General features: G+C 37.1%; 1 non-coding gene across 1 annotated transcript; it reads right to left on the bottom strand.

Annotated features, from left to right (window-relative positions):
* Positions 1-11,614: 11,614 nt before the first annotated feature.
* LOC130464573 (small nucleolar RNA R71) lies at positions 11,615-11,716 on the bottom strand. The gene has a single exon (XR_008924965.1). It is a non-coding gene; the product is annotated as a small nucleolar RNA R71 (small nucleolar RNA).
* Positions 11,717-12,454: the final 738 nt, after the last annotated feature.

The following is a 12,454-nucleotide window of genomic DNA, read 5'->3' as shown; positions in this document are numbered from 1 at the left end:
ACGAAGCTAGGCCCGCGCCTAGCAAATCGCGCGCAAGCGAGCAGCAGCAAGCCCGCCAAGCAAGCAGGCCCCAGCCGAGCACGAAGCAAGGCCAGGCCCATCGAGCAAGGCAAGGCCAGGAGCAGCAGCAGCGCCCTTGCAATGGGCCGCGTCGCTGCTTGCTGGGCCGAGCTCCGCGCGCGCATAACAGCTCCTCGTGGGCTGTTCGTGCGTGTCGTTGTGTTCGTATGTGTTTCGAATCCTTAGGCGTTTAGGATTTGTTCGATTAGATTATGTTCCTAAAACTACTAGAGTTAGTTGTTAAGCTAAACACTACAATCAATAGATTTAATTTAAGTCTAATTCTAATTGAATTATATAAATTGAATCCTAGTAGGTTTCTAGTTCCTATAATCCTACCCTATAAATAGATGATGGAAATCACAATTTAGATATATAATATTCTCTCAAGTATTCATATAGTTTTAAGTTAAAAACGAAGTTTAATAATTTTCCATATAATTAAGTACGAATAACATAATACCTTAGGCTAAATTCTAGTTAATTGAATCTAAGGCGGATCCGAACGTGCTGACTATCTACAGAGGGACTACACTTGGAATCCTAAACTTGTTCTTGTTCGGTTCGGGAGCAGCTAGGGAAGGCATGCTTCAAATGTATGCATCCTAAATTATGCTAATTGACTATGTGGCAATTAATTTGGATTCCTAGATTTATGGTTTTTCCGCATGAAATATATGTTTTATATTTGTCATAACCTAACACCAATGTCGTACGATACGACTATTCGTTTCGCTTAGCTTATGAATATACGCAACACGATATACGATTTTGCGATCCAATGTTAAATAGAATAATTATTTTTTCCGAACTAATTTCCCGAAAAGCTATTAAATTTCTCATTACTTCCTGATCACTAGAGTATTATCAATTATTTAAATGCATCGCATGCTCATCAGTTTAAGGGGAGTAGTTCTAGATATTTCCTAACTCTCAATCTTTAATTTTGTATTTCTAGGGTTCCATATCTTTTTTGAGCTTTGAATCTTTATTTCTTTCCATTCTTTTTAAGTGTTGTTTGCCTTCAAAATTAAGGAATTGATGTGTAAAAAAGCTTAGATGAAATGGAGATAAAACTAATGTAAAATGTTTATTACTTTGTATTACTATTATTTATATTTCTTACATACATAAATATTTTGATTGATTGTTTTGATTAGTTAAATATGAACTTAGATTGCAAAATTGACATGTAGTATAACCTTAATGTTTTTAAATATTAACTTTGCGTATATTTTCTTGCCTAATATTTGTTGTGATTAGTTGTAATAATAAATATTTGAAAAATTTGGTAATATTAATCCAATCTTTGGTCGATTTTCTTTTATTAAGCCCACCTATGACATATTTTTTAATAATCCCACATTTACTATCCAACGACTTTTATTGGGCCCAACAGGTCATAAGCATGTTGTATGCGGTAATATGTCTCTACGTAGTAGTACTGTCTCTCGATATATTCAGTCATCATCATCATCAATTCATCACTATCTCGTTAACTTTTTCACAGGTTATTGGTCACTTAAGCCCAAAAAAAGTCGTTGGGTACTAAAGGTGGGATTATTAAAAAAATATGTCGTAGGTGGAATTAATAAAAGAAAATCGGCCAAATGTTGGATTAATATTACCAAATTTTCCTAAAAAATTTAAACTTTTATATAATGTCGCACGCATCGCGTGCATATAAGACTAGTAGCATATATGAGAACTATGGACCCAAAGTGAAAAGGCCTTAAACGAACCCAAACTGATGATACTCAACTAAGGCACCAAGCCCCTAATACTGTTTTATGGGGAAAATAAGGGGGTTAGTCAGTCGAAAAAATCAAGGGGCTAGTCAGCCTAAAAAAATCAAGGGGGATAGTCATCCAAAAAAATCAAGGTGGCTAGTCATTCTAAAAAATCAAGGGGCCCAGTCAGCCTTAAAAAGCGTCGGAGCTAGTCAGCCTGAAAAAAATTAAAGGGGCTAGTCACCTTAAAAGACGAAGGAGCTAGTCGGCAAGAAAAATCAAATTAAATTAATGTTTATATCTGCATATCATCGCCTCATAAGCAGGTTACGCTGATTCTGAAGGACCTAGTCAAATACCAATACATAATCAAAGAATTTGTCTATTCAATGAACCTCTACAGATAAGAATTTGTCAAATACAATACAGAATCAAAGAATTTGTCTATTCAATGATTCTCAAGATTTGAAGGTCCGGCCATATCACAAGTTCTCTTATAAAATCTACCATTCAATTTGGTTCCATTATGTTGTATTCACTTTCTGTTGCCGATCAGGTACTACATTACCCGTAGTGTAACAATACAACACCGCCATAAAACATTAGACTCTCTTTCTCTCTCCTTTTCCCCATCGAAATCTCTCTCTTCTTTCATGGGAGCTCATATACAAATCCGTGTTCAAGTTACATTAATTTTTTCCTTTTTTTTTTTTTAACTTTTTTTTACTTTTGTATATTTTGCAAAAAAAAACAAAAAAAAAAACTAATTGTGCATTATTATTTTGAGAAGTCCTATCTTCTCTTGTACGGAGTACATTGATTTGATGAAATCACTCTTGTAAATAATACTAACACATCAAACCTAGATCTTTTGAAAGATTACCCTAAATAATTCATCTGGTAATTAACGATTCCTCTCTTGAAATTCTCTCTAACCTCAATTCACAGAGGGCCTAAAATAAGGGGTGGATCTAGGAATTTACAAATGGGGGTCCCAAAAATAATTTATATTTTGCTTCCTAATTTCTCATATTTGCTTTGAGGATTAAAGTTGAGAGCTAAGTAGTCGAAATATTAAAAAAGGCATAAAAAAATGTGTGGAGGATTTAGGAACTTTAATTTTGGATTTTCAAAACAATAAATTCATCACCTAGTCCAAATTGCAACAATAACTTGGCGCAATTTAAATTTAAAATGGAAAAAACGTATTTTTCATAATTTGAAGGAGATTTACTTTATTACAATAATTATCACTAAACAAATAGCACACAAACATTGGAAAGGTACTTTGGAAAGAGATCACATTTCCAAAATGACAAGTGGGAGAAAAGTAGACCTCGAAGAAATTCGTGTCGAACAACAAACTCTAGAGAAGGCTCAAGATGAGAATCAAGGACCATCTAGAAATGTAACCCCACGTAGATCGCAGAGATATAGATCTCAACCGGAAAGGTACTTATGTATTTTGAGGAACGAGAGCCATGAAGTTCTATTACTTAAAAGTGATGAACCTGCGACTTACAAACAAGCTATGACGAGCCCTAGCTCCAAGCAATGGCAAGAAGCCATACAATCTGAATTAGACTCCATATGAAATCCAAGTTTGGGATTTGGTCGATTTGCCAGATGGCTATCAATCCATGGGAAGCAAATGGGTTTTCAAACTGAAACAGGACAAGGATGGGAAACTAGAAGTTTTCAAAGCTAGATTGGTTGCAAAAGGTTACAGGCAAGTCCACGGTGTGGATTACGATGAAACCTTGTCACCAGTTGCAATGCTAAAGTCTATTCGGATAATGTTAGCAATCGCTGCATATTACGATTACGAAATATGGCAGATGGATGTCAAAATCGCTTTCTTAAATGGTGTTTTAACAGAAACTGTGTTTATGACACAACTTAAGGGTTTTGAGGATCCAAAGAATGCTAAAAATGTATGCAAGCTTAAGAAATCCATTTATGGATTGAAGCAAGCATCAAGGAGCTGGAATATACGTTTTGATGAAATAATCCGCGACTTTGGTTTCGTCAAGAACACAGATGAATCTTGTGTATACAAGAAGGTTAGTGGGAGAAAAATTGTTTTTCTAGTGTTATATGTTGATGACATATTACTTATCGGAAATGATATTCCTATGTTGAACTCTGTCAAGATTTTGCTTGGGAAATGTTTTTCGATGAAGGATTTAGGAGAAGCACAGTACAACCTGGGCATCAAGATTTACAGAGATAGATCTAAAAAGATGATTGGACTTAGTCAAAGCACTTATATCAATAAGCTGCTTGAAAGGTTCAATATGGCAGATTCCAAGCGAGGCTACCTACCCATGTCTCATGGAATGACTCTAGGCAAGACTAAGTGCCCAAAAACACTAGATGAGCGTAGACGAATGAGTGGGATTCCATATGCATCATTGATTGGTTCAATAATGTATGCTATGATATGTACACGCCCGCATGTTGCGTACTAAGTGCTACGAGCAGATACCAGTCAGACCCAGGAGAGGCACATTGGACTACTGCCAAGAATATTCTGAAGTACCTGAAAAGGCACAAAGATGATTTTCTAGTCTATGGTGGAGATGAAGAATTAATTTTTAAAGACTATACGGACGCAAGTTTCCAAACCGACAAGGATGATTTCGAATCACAGTCTGGGTTTGTCTTCTGCCTCAACGGAGGTGCAGTAAGCTGGAAAAGTCCTAAGCAAAGCACCATTGCGGATTCTACAACTAAAGCGGAGTACATTGCTGCACATGAAGCAGCAAAGGAAGCTATTTGGCTAAGGAAGTGCATAGGTGAACTTGGTGTAGTCCCCTCCATTAAAGGACCAATAGCTCTATATTGTGATAATAATGGAGCTATTGCACAGGCAAAGGAGCCTAGACACCACAAGAGAGTCAAGCATGTACTTCGTAGATTTTACCTTCTACGAGAGTTCGTTGAAAGAAAAGAAGTCGAGATAAGGAAGATTGGAACTGACGACAACATCTCAAATCCATTAACTAAACCTCTGCCGCAAGCGAAGCACAACTCGCACACTGCAGCTATGGGAATCAAGCATGTTGGAGAATGGCTTTGATGTCCTTATTTAATGTTTTTAAGTTTTAGATTTTAATACTTTGTAAAACGTTATTGGTTAACCATTCATACAAATGAATAGAATTCATTTTTCCATTTAATTTGTGGTTTATTAAATTATGAGTCCCTTCAATTTGACGATATATTCAAGATAGACTGTCAGGACCAGTCCTTTCACTAAGAAATGTCTATCAAGTGAACTTGAATGTCAAAAGTTGAAAATGGTCCCTGGTCGTAGTTTTCTATAAAGATGGAAGCATAGAAAACTCTAGACGACTAGAATGCAAGATGAGTAGTAGTTCTGTTTCTTGAACTCACTACAAGAAAAACAGGTTTGGGCAACGAAAAACGTCGTCGCCCAAACATAGAAATTCGTCGCCTTTAGTTTAGGGCGACGATTTTTTCCGGCTCAAAAGTCGTTGCTATAGGGTCGAGGCCCTTGCTATATTTGGGCCTCGAAGTCATATTTCGTTGCACAATAATTACTTTGTGCGTCGAGCAAAAGTCGTTGCAACGAGATGTATATTTGTCGCCTAAAGTGTAAGCAAATGTGCGACGAAGTTTAGAGTCGTTGTCCTATGTTTGTGACTTTGTGCAACGACTTTTACTTTTGTTGTCCATAAGTCGATATCTTTGGGCAAAAAATTATCTTTTTCATTGCCTATAAACTGTCACTTGGTGCGACGACTATTTGAATTCCGTTGCCCAAATGAGTCAATCATTTTTTTTTAATGGTAGTTTTGTGCAACACTATCTTTGTCTCCCATAGTATTATGGGCAACGAAACTTGTTGCACACAAGTTTAAATCACGCGCCAAATAAATAATGCTTAAGTCAACACATTTTTCGCCCATACGTATTATAAGCTACATACTCCATATATGATTTCTTCCCTGTTCATATATGTGCTAAACGATTGACATAAAAAACAATTATGAATAACAAGTACATATTTATCCAAAGACGACAATAAAGTAAAATATAAATTAATATATGTCACTCTAACATTGTGTGCATATATACATAATCATCTAAAACAACATTGTGCTATAGAAGCTAAAAGTTTGAAATAAACTAAATACTTAACAGTAGTTGTAGTCTAAGGAGTTCATATACGGCAAACTCGAATGCTCGATCATACTTCAATTCAAAGAGCTCTCCTCGACCCAATTTAGGACGATGTTTTTGATCCATTGTTCCTGATAAGATAAAACGCCAAATTAGGTACTTATGTGATTAAAAAAATGATAACCAATCTAATCTTCCCTGTTTATTTATGAAATACAATACACAGAATTAGCTGAACACAACATTAATGCCAGTCAGCTGCAACATAGCAGTGAGACGCTGCAGCCTTCGCAAGGAGCGCTGAGTGGGGTAAGTTAGGCGATGGGCAAGGCAAGGGAGGCCATGCAACAGACAGTGCGTGCAGATGCAACAGAAAATAACAGGTGCTGGAAAACAGTCCAGTTAGGTAAGTGAAAACAGACCAACAAGTGCTGGAAAACATTCTAGTGAGGTCAGTGAACACAAACCAACAGGTGCTGGAAACAAGTGAAAGTCCAGTGGGTCCGTGAACATGGCTAACAGGTGCTATGATGAAAGTGTATGCAAGAAGAAACAAGAAAAAGTTGCCAGCAGTAGAGGGCAAATATGCACTGCAACTCAGAGTGAAAGCAGAAGGAAAGGAGACTAATGATGAGTATAACACATCATGAGATGAATTGGCATATGGAGTCACATAGTAAACACCCTCTCCTAATCATAAAACGCTCTATGTTTTCTTCATACAACCAGCTGATACAATGCAGTGAATAATAACAGTTAAACCGACTATGCTTCAGGTGAATTATTCTCTGATGAGTCTGATCATAACCATATGATTGAAAGTGATAGCCTCACTTTTCCAATAGATGTAGGTAGGTCCATTTCCACTCTACCAGATCTTCTAACATAGCATGCAAAGTGACCAGGTTGACCAACTACCCACTTCCCATGACCTACAGCCATGTGCTAAACCCAAGTAGGAGAACCAAATAGCCAGCCTGTGAAAGGAATCCTTAGTTTGATGGGTTTAGGTACAGAAAGATATTGATACAATTGATTGCAGTACAAAACAATCAAGGTGTTCCACCCAGACTCTGGTATGAACTGTCTACAGCAATTCAATACTCACCAGGTTTCGGTCCCAAAGAAAGCATCCTAACAGCTATGTTTGTTTTCCTTTGCCTCTTCAAATCCCAAGCCAAATGAAGAGTTCTTAATTTTTATTTACTTTTTATTGTACTAGTTCACCACAATGTCACACATTTCGAGAATTAGACAGTTCAATATTAAGTTCAGGGCAACAACATGTGAATCTTTCATAAAGTATTCGAGTCACACACTTGTGGAAGTTCCCTTGTTGCACACATATATTACAACCAGACTACGGTATCTGTGTCAGATTTGAAAAGGAAAAAGTAGTACAACCACTCCAACCTCAACAATTAAATACTTCCAGTATGTTAAAACTTGACCAACTACCCACTTCCCATGACCTACAACCAAAAAACCTACATTTCCAAGTTCTCCGACTTCTCTCAAATCTTAAATAAATTTTCACCTAATATCACAGCCCTACAGGCGGAGGCAGAGGCAGTGTGGTTCGGGCTTAACTATGCCTATGAAGCGGGGTTCTGAAATGCAGAACTGGAAACCGATTGTTTGGCTCTAGTAAAGCTACTGCAGGCGAGTGCTAAGGAGAATTCAAGTTTCCAGATTACTGTCAATGATATTCTTAGTTGCAGTAGTTCTTTTAATGGTTGTTCTTTCAGTTTTGCCCCAAATATTTATTTCGAGCACGTTACATGAGTCATGGATAGTTAAAAAACTAACAAATATTTCTGACAAACCTAAAAAATAAGAATGCAACAAAAATTTACCTCATCTCCTCGAACATTTTTAGCATATCTTCCCTCAGTTCCTGTTCACGTTCAATAGCTTCTTTGTTCATTCTAGAAAATTCTGATTTAAGCTCCTCGTTGGATGCTCTGAACTCCTCATTAGATGCTTTAAGCTCTTCATTAGATTCTTTTAGCTGCTCATTTGATACTCTCAACTTCTCATTTGATGCACTAAGTGTGTTAACTTGGGTAGAGAGCTCCACTCGTTCATTGTTCTCTCTATATATCCCTACCTTTTTTAGGTGGTCGAGCTCCAGGACCAAGTCCTCGTACATACCTAGATTTAGGTCTTTTAAACCTTAATGTAAGCATCTTTGACATTGAGCGAATCCTTACCATGCTCCTCAATCTGAGCTTCATGAAGTTTTTTGAGTTCTTCATAATTTTTTTCAGCAATTGACTCCCAACCAGAACCTCCATCCTTTTTCTTATGCCTAGAAAATGAAATTTGCAATTTATTAGAACTATAAGATAATACTTTAAAAAACAAACAACGAAATATATTAATTAATGGACATTAGGTCAGGTATATCATTTAATGCATCCAAAAATTGGCCTCAAATCATTGCAACCAGGCATGGAGATCGTGTAAAACATTTAGCCCAGCAAAAAATAGTATCATGAAAACAACACCAGTACACTAATCATCAGCACTTATATCAGATTGTCTATTCGTACTGCTTTTGCTCAGATTAGCACTTAGAACTTCTTTTATCTTGCATTAAGCTAACCTGTCTGCATAAGTCCTTGCCTGAACTTTATACTAGTCAACTGCAAACCAATAAGTCTCAGCAGATGTTACACTTCTATCATTAGTCACTAACTTCCAGAAATATGTTTAGGCACCATCCTATTCCCCTATAGTACTCCGTAGTATCCAACTTTCTGAAAAGCTATATATTCTTCTATATCCTAAAGAGATGCATCACTTTCATTAGACAAAGGACTGAGGATTATCAGCAGGGGAAAAAGCATGCACTGTCGAGTACTGTTTTTTTAAAGTTGGTATTGATCTTACAGATGCGGGGCCTGGTAAGTGCTAAATCAGTTTCGATTCGTGCTAAATAGATATGTAATATGGTGATTTCCATTACATTTTGTCCAAATTAAAGACTTGATCATGTGTGACTTCTAAGCATTGTTGAAAGAATAAAAAAGATAGCTGATCCAACTGATTGATTCAGGAAGCAAAATAGACTGGAATGGTCTGTTCTTCCTATCAAACTAGCCTGTTTGACCTGTAAGGATCTTGGAAAAATAACTCAAACAGAACCAAAGCTGCTAAAGCTTTAAAAAACTAGTTTCGACAAACCATGTTCCATTTTGTGTGTTTGGATTAGACACTATGCAAATATTCTTCTATATCCTAAAGATGTAGCACTTTCATTACATAGAGGACTCCATATAAATCAAATTAAATTGTTAATTCCTACATCCACGAGACCACATTCAAAGGATTGTAAACTGATGAGCGGCATTTATGTCGCTCTAGGCCTAGGATTTTATAGAATTTTTTTTATGCTTTTTGATAGTTTTGTATAGTTTTTATCCCCTTATTCCATCTATGAATTTTCAGGTAAAAATGTTGGAAATGATGGAAAAGACTTGATAATTGCTCGAATTAAGCCCGTGCGATCGCACAGAATTTCTGTGTGTTCGCACGGGTCAGCAAAGTTGTCTCCAAAGTCAAGTAGGCTCGTGCGCTCGTGCCCCAAGAATGTGTGCTCGCACGAAATCGAAAAAACGATGCAGGAACTATTTTTGATTTTGTGCGATCGCTCAGAAGAAGAGCCCGCTCGCACGGATTTTTGGTGGGCTCGCACTGAATTTCCGTGCGAGCACGTGAAGATTTCTGAGAATTCGGCTAAGTCAGGCCGTGCGATCGCACGGTTTGTGAGCACGATTGCATAGATCGAAGAAGAAATTCGTCGATGAGCTCGCTCGCATGGAATCACAGCCTGCTCGCACTGATGCGATCGCATCTGGGTATGCCCGTTCGCACGGCTGCGCGGGATCCCTTTTTCGAGTTCAAACTTCTCATTTTTAGGGGTTTGTATAAATAGAATTTTCATTGTTTTTATTAAACAATTAATTTCAGAAATAGATTTTAGGAAGTTTTAGAGGTTTTGCTCTTCAAGCTAGTGTTCTAGAGAGAGAAACTCATTGATTTCAAGCTTCAAATCTGTAATTCCTGCAACTCTTCTCTTTTTCTTGCAATTCAATTCAAGTTCTTAGTATTTTGTTCATGCTATTTTGGCATAGTTCTTTGATTGTTCTTCAACTTCTTGAATTTCTTTTGCTTTGATTTTAATTCCATTAATTCTCAATTCTCTAGTTGTTGATTTTAGTTTGCAATTGAATTCTTGATTCTCTCCTCTTACTCCTTCAATTTCATGCTTGCTAGTCTTGTATTAATGGATTTCTTGATTTCTAGAATGATTAGTGAGTAGAATTAGGTTAGGGAAATGGGAGAACCTAGGGGCTAAATTAGGGGAACTTGATGATTTGATTGATGAATGATTGATGTGATTAAATTGATTTAGTGCTAGGATTTTCCATGATCAATTGAGTAGTAGTTGCAAATGCTAGTTGATTGAATTAGATTGGAATGTATGATTTAGGTTTGGCAAGACATTGTGGGCTTAATTCATGCAAGCGAATGATTGTTCCTATTATATGCAAGCTTATCTAGCTTAGGACTATGCGAAAGCTCTTCTATAGGCTAGGTTGCTTCGCGTGCTCCATCCGAGAGGTGGCGAGCACGTCTTATGGTTTCATTCCCCTATGTGCTATGTCATTGCATCATTTATGATTACTAGATGGTAGTTCATTTCCCCCAATTTCCCTAGACTATCCCCAACTCCCTAACTTTTCCCCTTTCTTGATTCAATCTAGTTTAATTGTTAGTTTTAGCTTGATAGTGATAACTAAAACCAAACTTCTTGTTTGAACTAGCTTGACATTTAAACTCGAGAACCATCGTTTCTTTGGGACGATCCCTTTACTTTCCACTATAGTTTATATAGTTGGTTAGTCTAGCGGTTTTATAAATTTTGTTTGATTGAGGTGTTGATCTTTCAACGACGGAAAAACACCTAATCAAAATGGCGCCGTTGCCTGGGAACGGTTGTTGTTTTTGAGTTTAAGTTGAGACTAGTTTATCATTAGAAAATACAAAAAAAAATTTGCATTCTAGAATTCTTGCTTAGCTTTCTTTTCCTTGGCATTTCTCACGGTTTTCTTGAGTTTGTATGCTTGATAGGGATCGTGCTCGTCAAATGATCCTCCATCCTCTTGACCTTGAATTGGAGAGGACTCTAAGGAGACTTAGGCGTGTTCTGACTAGCTCATCAAGTCATAATCGGTTCGAAGCCTTGAGTGTTGGTGAGGAACAAGAAGAGAGTGAGCAAGTTATTAAGACTATGACGCTCCCGGATAAGAACTTGGGAATACCGGGGGCATTCGAAGCGATGTGTGGTATTCAAGCACCCACAACTAGTGCTAACAACTTCGAGATCAATCCTGCCTTGATCAACTTGGTGCAAAGCCATCCCTTTTGTGGGAAGAGCAATGAGTCGCCTCACGAGCATCTCAAGCAATTTGAGCATTATTGTGACACAATCAAACACAATGGTGTCACATCGGACTACGTGAGGTTGGCTTTATTTCGTTTCTCTTTACTTGCGCGAGCTAGTGATTGGCTTGACAAGGAGGTCAAGCCCAACTCACTTCGCACATGGAGCGAGGTGACTAGTGTGTTTTTGGGAAAGTTTTACTCGCATGGAAAGACGGCGGAATATCGCCATAAAATTCAATCTTTTGAGCAAGGCGAGATGAGTCGCTCTTTGAAGCTTGGGATCATTTTAAGGAGTACCAAAGGGAATGCCCTCATCATGGGATTCCTACACTAGTACAAAAAAGGGATATTGCTTCGAGCCTAAAAGGGGTTATTGATTCGTATTATGTGCGAAGCATATAGACTCGATGCAATTGAAGGCATTCAATTGCTTCGCACAAGTGCGAAGCATTTAAGACTCCTATTGCATTGCACTTACCAATATTTTGAAGCATTTGATCGTAGCAACTATTAAAACGTACTAGCAATTGCTTCGCGCCTATCAATTGTTCGAAGCATTAAAAGTTCTAATTGCTTCGAACTTATGAATTATTCAAATCAATTGATTTAAGTAATTGCTTTGGTCTCAATCGTAAGCCCGAAGCAATATATGCAACTTTTCTATTTTTAAAAAATATTCCACAAAGAGGGAATAACACCTCCATTTACAACGAGGCAATCTAGTATACCACACATCCCATCATCTATCTGCAAAGCGCTTCATTTTGTACCAATAATAAGCAATTAAAATCAAAAAAAAAAAATCAACTATCATAAAATATTGCCCATGACCAATACAAAATCATTAACCATTAAAAATCCATAAAATCATCCTAAAACGACATCTGTTACAAGTTGTCCAAAACATCAAAATATTTCAAAACAAATAAAACTGCAATGGAAGATAAGCTTTGACAGTTACAAGTAAATATCTTCTAATAATAGTAGCTTTTAATTCTAACAAAATACTATACTTCAGTAGAATACAAAGTCCAAAAAGTATAGAGCCCAACAAGTTTAAA

Source organism: Spinacia oleracea, chromosome 6, assembly GCF_020520425.1.
Source record: "Spinacia oleracea cultivar Varoflay chromosome 6, BTI_SOV_V1, whole genome shotgun sequence".
NCBI classification, from domain to species: Eukaryota; Viridiplantae; Streptophyta; class Magnoliopsida; order Caryophyllales; family Amaranthaceae; genus Spinacia; species Spinacia oleracea.
This window is presented reverse-complemented; position numbering and strand designations above follow the sequence as displayed.